Here is a 7850-nt window from a genome sequence, read left to right on the forward strand (position 1 = left end):
TCTCTAACACTAATGGGAAATCTCCCTGAGTCATCAGTGTATCTGATTTTACACTGAAACTCTTATATTACATGAATTTTAGGTTCCTTCAAAAACCAGCGTTTGTATTAGCTATATAATACAATAAAATATTATGGACAAAGGGGAGGAGAGGGAAGAGGGGCTGAGAAGAGAAAAAAACCTTCTACTATCAGCAGCTTTGAACCTGCTGCAAGTTGGACTCCTGGTAGTAGGGTTTCCTCTTCTCTGCTGGCTGCTGCTTTCTTTCTGTCTTTCTTTCTGTCTTTCTGACTCACGTCTGAAATAGAGCTCTTGGCCAGGGGCGCCTTCTCTTTCAAACTTTTCTTCTTTGGCAGACCTAACAGCAGTCAATGTATTTCATGTCAAAACAGCAGGGGACTTGCTGAACATGTCTAAAATAATCATACCTAGTGATCAATCTAACAGTCACAGATTCTGCCTTTGAGCTCAGAGATGGCAATGAAATGGCTAATGCATTATTCAAGAGTTGTTAGAAATGGTATTCTTTTTTAAACTTATCTCCTCTTTGGACTTGGGAGTAGCCCCTCCTCTGGTTCTGGAACCTAAGTAAGCTTCTATGACTCAGTTGCTATAGTGGAGCAGGTCCTTAATGTGCTGACTTCTGGCAGTTCACCTGCTAGTGTTGTGTATGCTTGTTCTTGCTAGGAGTCAAGGCTCCTTTGGGCTTGATATGTTGTTAGAGAGATCCAAAGCTCCACAGGGCTCAAACAGTCTGACGTCTACTGAGGAAACAGGCTTGTTGTCTTCCCCTTGGTGGGGCCGTGAGTGGCTAGTTATTCTGGCACTCATGTTTGATCTGTTTTTGCTGTTGCTTTTGTCTGCCTACTGTTTTCTCAAAGGTGAATGGACAAATTTAGTGCTGAGTTGCCTCGCAACAAGTATTAATTGGCAGCAGAAAGTCAAGCCCACTACCTACCATGAGTTAGAGCAGCGGTTCTCAAATTTCATTGCACCGCGACCCCCTTCTGACAACAAAAATTACTATATGAACTGGGGGCAGCTGGGAGGCGGGCAGTCCCGGGCAGTGGGGCTCAGCTTTGTCTTCGGCCTTGGGACCCCACATGTCTAACGCTGGTCTTGGCAACCCCATTAAAATGTGGTCGTGACCCACTTTTCAATCCCAACCCACAGTTTGAGAACCGCTGAGTTAGAGGCAACAGTGGCACTGTAGCAAGTGACGTGCCCCTCCAGACATTACTGAATCTTGGTGCTGCTCTACTTCTCCAGTACTGAGGAGACAACACTGGCAGGGTGCTTCAAAGGACTCAACTAGAAGTGCTCAGGGCCTGCCCCAAACAGGGAGGCTTTGGAGGTGGACACAGGACTGCTTCCATCAGAAGGTGATGGAGCTTCATCTCCCTCTCTCTTTTAGTTTGGGGATTAAAGTCCCTACAGATCTGACACCTCTCCCAGAAATGATCCTCACCGAGGCACTTTTGACAGACAGAATGAGGATCACTGGCCAGCATGAATTTTCTGCATCCTATGCAAAACTGAAAGCTCAAAGACAGAAGCATTCCCAAGTACCAGGTATTGGCACCTAGAACAAGCGGGAACCAATACTCCACTAACTGCTGAAAACAACTAAGAAATTAAACTTACACTAAGCTAACTCTGAACAAGTACAAAACTATATACAAGAGCAAAAACAATTTAACTGAAAGGGGAAACTTGCTGAAGCAAACTAATGTGCTCCGACTGCCAAACATGGGCAGTAAGAAGAAAGTGATTGGGATCAGGGGAGACTCCTCCCTTTATACCATTGAATAGCAGCACAGAGCAGCAGAAGGTGCTCCAATGGATACCACTAAGGGAAAAATCTCCAACTCTGGTGCACTGGGTGCACATGCACCTGAGGTTGAATGGACGTGCAATGACTGGAAGAAGAATCAACATTTGCCTTTGGGAAAACCAAATTGTTTTGTTTTGTTTAGTTAGATCATAATCGAAATATTTTGGGTTTTTTATACTGACCCACGATGTTTGGTTTCAAGTCAGTTCAACATTAAACTGTACAACGGGGATAATGATACTGACTGCCTTTTAAGATCTATGGATGAAAAGTGCTATTAAAGAGCTAGGTGTTGTTTTCCTATGGTGTTGTATTGCCTCAGGGGAGTTGTTGTTTGGCAGCTCATGCCCCCAGTCCTTCCTATGAGCTAGGCTTCCTGGCCAGACTACATTGTCCATGATGAAATGTGGTCTCCTTCTGACCAACTTAGGTGCTGCATTATGGGAGATGTAGCCCAGTCAGGGAGCCTGGTCCATAGAAGAGAGTGGGGGCACCAAGTACCCAAACTACAACTCCCATCAGCCAATGTAGCACCATAAGGAGATGCAGTTTAATGTTGAACTGATCAGTTTTGGGTCATTCAACACTGGAAGAGGTTGGGGTCCAATGCCCTAAAAGTGGCCACATTGCAACCCATAAGGGTTTCCTCCCACCATGAGATCTTCCCTGTACAGTAACTCCTCACTTAACGTTGTAGTTATGTTCCTAAAAAATGTGACTTTAAGTGAAACGATGTTAAGCAAATCCAATTTCCCCATAAGAAATGGGGTAAATGGGGGGGGGGGTTAGGTTCCAGGGAAATGTTTTTGCCGTACAGTACTACAGTTGGGAGGTGCCCCCACCTTACCCCATACAGGCACAGCCCACTGGCACTGGAGACAATGAGGCAGGCAAGGAGGCTGAAGGTCCTGTAGGCTAAAAGGGTGTCATCAGGAGGAGGGAGAAAACTTGTTCACCTTAGCCTCCAATGATAGAACAAGAAGCAATGGGCTTAAACTGCAGCAAGGGAGATTTAGGTTGGACATTAGGAAAAAGTTCCTAACTGTCAGGGTAGTTAAACACTGGAATAGATTGCCTAGGGAAGTTGTGGAATCTCCATCGCTGGAGATATTTAAGAGTAGGTTAGATAAATGTCTATCAGGGATGGTCTAGACAGTATTTGGTCCTGCCATGAGGTCAGGGGACTGGACTCGATGACCTCTCGAGGTCCCTTCCAGTCCTAGAGTCTATGAGTCTAGGCTAGAAGAAGCACATTGTGCAGCAGTAGCTTTCCCTACTTTGCAAGAAGCGGGGGTGGAGGGCTCAACCCTCAGCCTGCCTATACAACCCCTTCATCCAAGCCCCCCCCCTTAACCTGCCTTTGCTTCCCCCCACTTCCTCCCCCTTTACTCTGCACTCAGCATCCTTGCTCCTCCCTCCCCTGCCTCCTGCCCGCAACAATCAGCTGGCTTGCAGTGTTCAGGAGGGAGGGGGGAGGAGCGAGGACTCAGCGCGCAGGCTCTCCACTCCCTCCGCTGCCTCCTGCCAGTGGCAATCGGCTGGTTTATGGCATTAAGGAGGCAGGGGAGGGAGGGGGAGTCTGCGCACCAAGTCCTCGCTCCTCCACCCTCCTGCCTGAATGCCACAAGCCAGCTGATTGCTGCAGGCAGGAGCAGGAGGGGGAAAGGCACCATTGGAATGGATGAGATTGCACCAAATACTTTTGTTTTGTAACAAGGAGGACCCTGACCCCGGAACCCTCCTCACACACCTCCCCAGTCCCTTGCCCTGACTCCTGCACCCCCTCCTCACATCCCCACCCCACCCTGAGCACCAGACAGGAGCTCTTGCACCCCACCTGCACCTCTTGCACCAAACAGGAGCTGCCCCAGGTAAGCGCTCCACACCCCAACCTCCTGCCCCAACACTGAGCCCCCTCCCTCACCCTCGCTCCTGGCCAGACCCTGCACCGCAACTTTTTTTACTTTTTTTTTTTAATGAAGTGCTCTTATCCAAAGTGCTTTACAATAGTTAGCTAACGGTACAAACAATATTTGGAAAGATCATTAAATGGTCCAGCGAGACCCTCCACGATTTTCAAGTGGTCTGTGGAAAAATAAGTTAGACTCAAGAACAATCAAGGTACTTCACTTTATTTTCATTTACTTGCTATTACTTATAGGAGGAGGATGAAGAAAAAAAGAGAGAAAAACGGGGGTGGGGTGTTCTTTTTCTTGGCTGGGTTCAAGGAGGGGTCCCAAAAATGAAGTTGAGCACAGGGCCGGGGGGCCCCACTAACTCTAAATCCACCACTGTGTCCCATCACCTGGGCTGGGGATACTGTGTCAGCTGATCCCTACAGTCTCCAGCCTACCAGGGCAGTACAGCAGACATGGCCCTGCCCACTAGCTCCTCTCCACTCCCTAGCCCACCCAGCACTTCCTTCCCCCCTCAGTGTTTAAAAATGATTGCTTGCTGGCCCCCCCCCCCCTCAGCTTTTCTGGCAGCCCTGTTGCCAAGTATCCAGTTTTAGACTGGAAACTCCAGTAGAAAATGAGACCTGAGTGTCCGGTTAGCAGTGCTGATTGGAAACTAAAAGTCCCATGTAGGAATAACCACATTAGGCTCAATTCCTCCCACTCCCAACACCCACCCCAGAAGGATGGAAGAGAAGTTGTCCTGCTGCTGCGGGAGGAGGGGACAGCTTAGTGTAGAGAGAGATGAAGAGAATGGGCTAGAACAGGGGTGGGTCAACTACGGCCCGTGGGACATTTATATCCGGCCCTTGAGTTCCGGCCAGGGAAGCGTGGCTGGGGGTTTACCGCACTCAGCCTGGTGCTCCAGCTGGAGGAATGGAACAGGGGAGCAGGACTGGGGGCTTGCTGTGCTCTACCCGGTGCTCCAGTTGGGGGAGTGGTACTGGGGACTTGCCGTGCTCCTGCAGGGGGAGCGGGACAGGGGCTTGCCACACTCCACCCAGCGCTCCCAGCCCCCTCCCAGGGATTTCCCTAGACCCTCCGCTGGGGGAGGGGGGTATACATCCCCCTGAATTTCCCCAACACCTCCCCCCCAGTTTTGTGAAAGTTACATGCATCGCTGCCAATTTAGTGATTGTTTGGAAATTTAAATTGAAATTGAAACATTAATACATACTTTAAAAGCATATATAGTGTATGATAGAATACCTGTATCTGAAAAAGTATAATAGATTTGAAAAATATGAACATAGACTAACTTCCTTATATAGCTGTTTTTTTAATGACAATGTCAGTGCATTCATTTTGGTGATGTTGGCCAACCTAATTATTTCAGATGATGATTTGTAAGCAAAGTCTAAATGTGTTCTCCTGGACAGCTAGTGATGAGCTGAGAGGCTTTAGGACCAGATTGTATTTACATTGACACCTAAGTAGCCAGCAAACAGAGCTGTGTTGCCCAAGTGGTAGATTTTGGCTGGGGTTGGGTTACAAATCACTTGAATGCGGGGGGTAATGTAATGTTGTTATTCTTATTGTATGAATAAAGGGCAGTAGAACAGTACTTAGCCTGTGCTGATTGAGGGCATCAAGAGAGAGAGGATGGGGACAGGTGTTTTGCCTGATGGTCTGCCTGAGTCACAAGTACTATTTGACCTTCCCCTCTCCACTGTTCAAATACAGAGCTGATTAGGCTCCATAGATAGTCTTTTGGTTTAAGTGACCACTACAGCTGAAATCACTGATAATCAGGTCTAAGTGCTTACTCCTGCTGTGGGACAGTGTGGAAGAGACAGCCCAGCCTGCACTAGCAGCGAGGTTCCCTCATTGAGAGCTCAGCTGAAATCACTGAGAGCTGGATGGAACATCAAAAGACCAAATCCCAGAGGTCACAGTGGCAGGTGGCAGCAGAAGGTGACGGTGCAGGGTCATTGGCAACAGAGCGATGGAATGAACGGTGGCACAATGAACAACAGTGGCCACAGCGAACAGTGAGCAGCTGGAAAAAAGTGTAACCCTAATCTCTCCTATACACACTGCAGAGGCCATCTACTCCAACTAGCACTAGTATGAGCTGCAGACTCTTGAAAGGATATTTAAAAAGCTATAAATGTAATGTCTTCATTATATTCTTTTTTTCAGCAAGAGTTCAAAAAGACTGAATTTCTTGGAAAATATAGAAGATACACTGAGACTGAAGTTCAAATTAGTCCAACCTGGGAAAACCCGTTGACTTTCTCACAAGCGGTCCTTGGCTGTTGTCTTAACAATTACCCCAGCCATTATTACTGGCTTTGGAAAGTATCTACCAAGATGGGATGGATCTAAGTAGTGAGGCTGGTGGATTACTTTTGCTACTACGTTCAGAGAAGACTACTGCCATTCTCTCTCTTGTAAGTCTACTCTTGAAACCACTTGGGTCATTAAACTTTGCCATCCAGGCATCTGCTACAACAGTAGGAGATCTTTGTCCAGCAATAGAAGCTACATTTAGATCAGTCAGAGAGCTATCCATTTAAAAAGTACTGGAAGAAGCAAAGACTTCAGTCCAGAGGTTGACTAATGAAGGCATTTATACTGAATCCTTAAGTGAAGAGGACAAGAAGTGTTGTTAAGACAACTGAAAAATTACATAGACTTGATTCTTAAAAATCTACAACAGCGACTTCTAGATTCTATCGACCTCTACATAGCTTTTACAGATCCCTGTCCTATAAAACACTGCCAGTTGAGTGGAGTGAGGCATTACCAGCAATGGGGCTGCCATGTGCTCAGGACAGAATAGAATTTGAACACAGTGGAATATCATAGGATGAATGAATGAAGATTTGACTTCAACTTCTTTTTTAACATCACTAGTGGCTTGACCCGATCTTTGTGCTATGTTTCCTGGGATGAAAGAAGTAGGAATTCATCTTTTGCTACTCCCAATCACAACAGCTACAGCTGAGCTTTCTTTTTCATCATTGAATAGAATTTTTTTTTCTGAAAGAAGTCGCTTTCTGCCTGATCATGTGAATGAACTAATGAGCATATCAATTGAAGAAGGAATGGAAGTACCGGACACACGAGAAGCCACCAAAGATGAACACCTTGCATTCAAGAAGTTCATTAACAGAACTGTGCAAAATTATAACAAGTAAGCAAGAAGGATGTAGATGTAGTGCTTCATAGAAGCCTTGAGTAGCCAACTTTAACTTGTGTGGTGATTTTAAAACATGAGTTAAATCTAGTAAAGTGGGCATGAAACATTTTTCAGTTTTTACTATGGTGCCTTACAGCCAAAACCTTCACCCTCACAGTTTCACCTGTCATCGGCCCTGACCCCACCCCCTGTTGTGAGTTCAATCCCTGAGGGGACTATTTGGGGATTGGCCCTGCTTTAAGCAGGGGGTTGGACTAGATGATCTCCTGAGGTCCCTTCCAACACTAATAATCTATGACACTCATGTACAGTACAAATTCGAATACCCTCCGTAATTTCAATTCCTGGGAGAAAACTGCCCCTACCTCAATGATGAGCAGTTCATTTTGAGCACCGTCTTTCGGGAAGATTCTTCTGGCACGCAAAACGTCACATTGTGCAGGAGTGACTTCACCATCCCTATGAAGTAGGATGCCAAATCCCCTCCCAGTTTCCTATAGCCCTACCCTTGAGAGCCTCGAGTGGAGGGAAACTGCCCTGTGGCCGCAGCTGCTCCTGTCCTAGCTCCAGTGCCTCTGCATGTGGCACAACTGCCTTGGTGTCACACTGCCTGCAGGGCCCCTAAGAGTCCCTGGTACCACCCTCTGGAGCACCCCATGCACCACACCTCATGAGTCCTCGCACCACACCCTGGTAATATCCCTTACTACATACATACTTTTAACGAACACAACAGTGCAAATAGATCTCAAAGTACAACAGTAAGGACATTTTCCGGGGGAGGCTGGGGCATAAAGTTACAGGTGAGTTTACACCTGCCTCTTCTTGTCCACATGGGTTCTGGGATAGAGTGCCATGGCTCAAAATTGTCAGGGGCACCGACGCCTGACAAATCCAGGCTAGAGAGAAGGCCCAG

This window comes from Gopherus evgoodei, chromosome 1 (genome assembly GCF_007399415.2).
Source record: "Gopherus evgoodei ecotype Sinaloan lineage chromosome 1, rGopEvg1_v1.p, whole genome shotgun sequence".
Classification (NCBI taxonomy): Eukaryota; Metazoa; Chordata; order Testudines; family Testudinidae; genus Gopherus; species Gopherus evgoodei.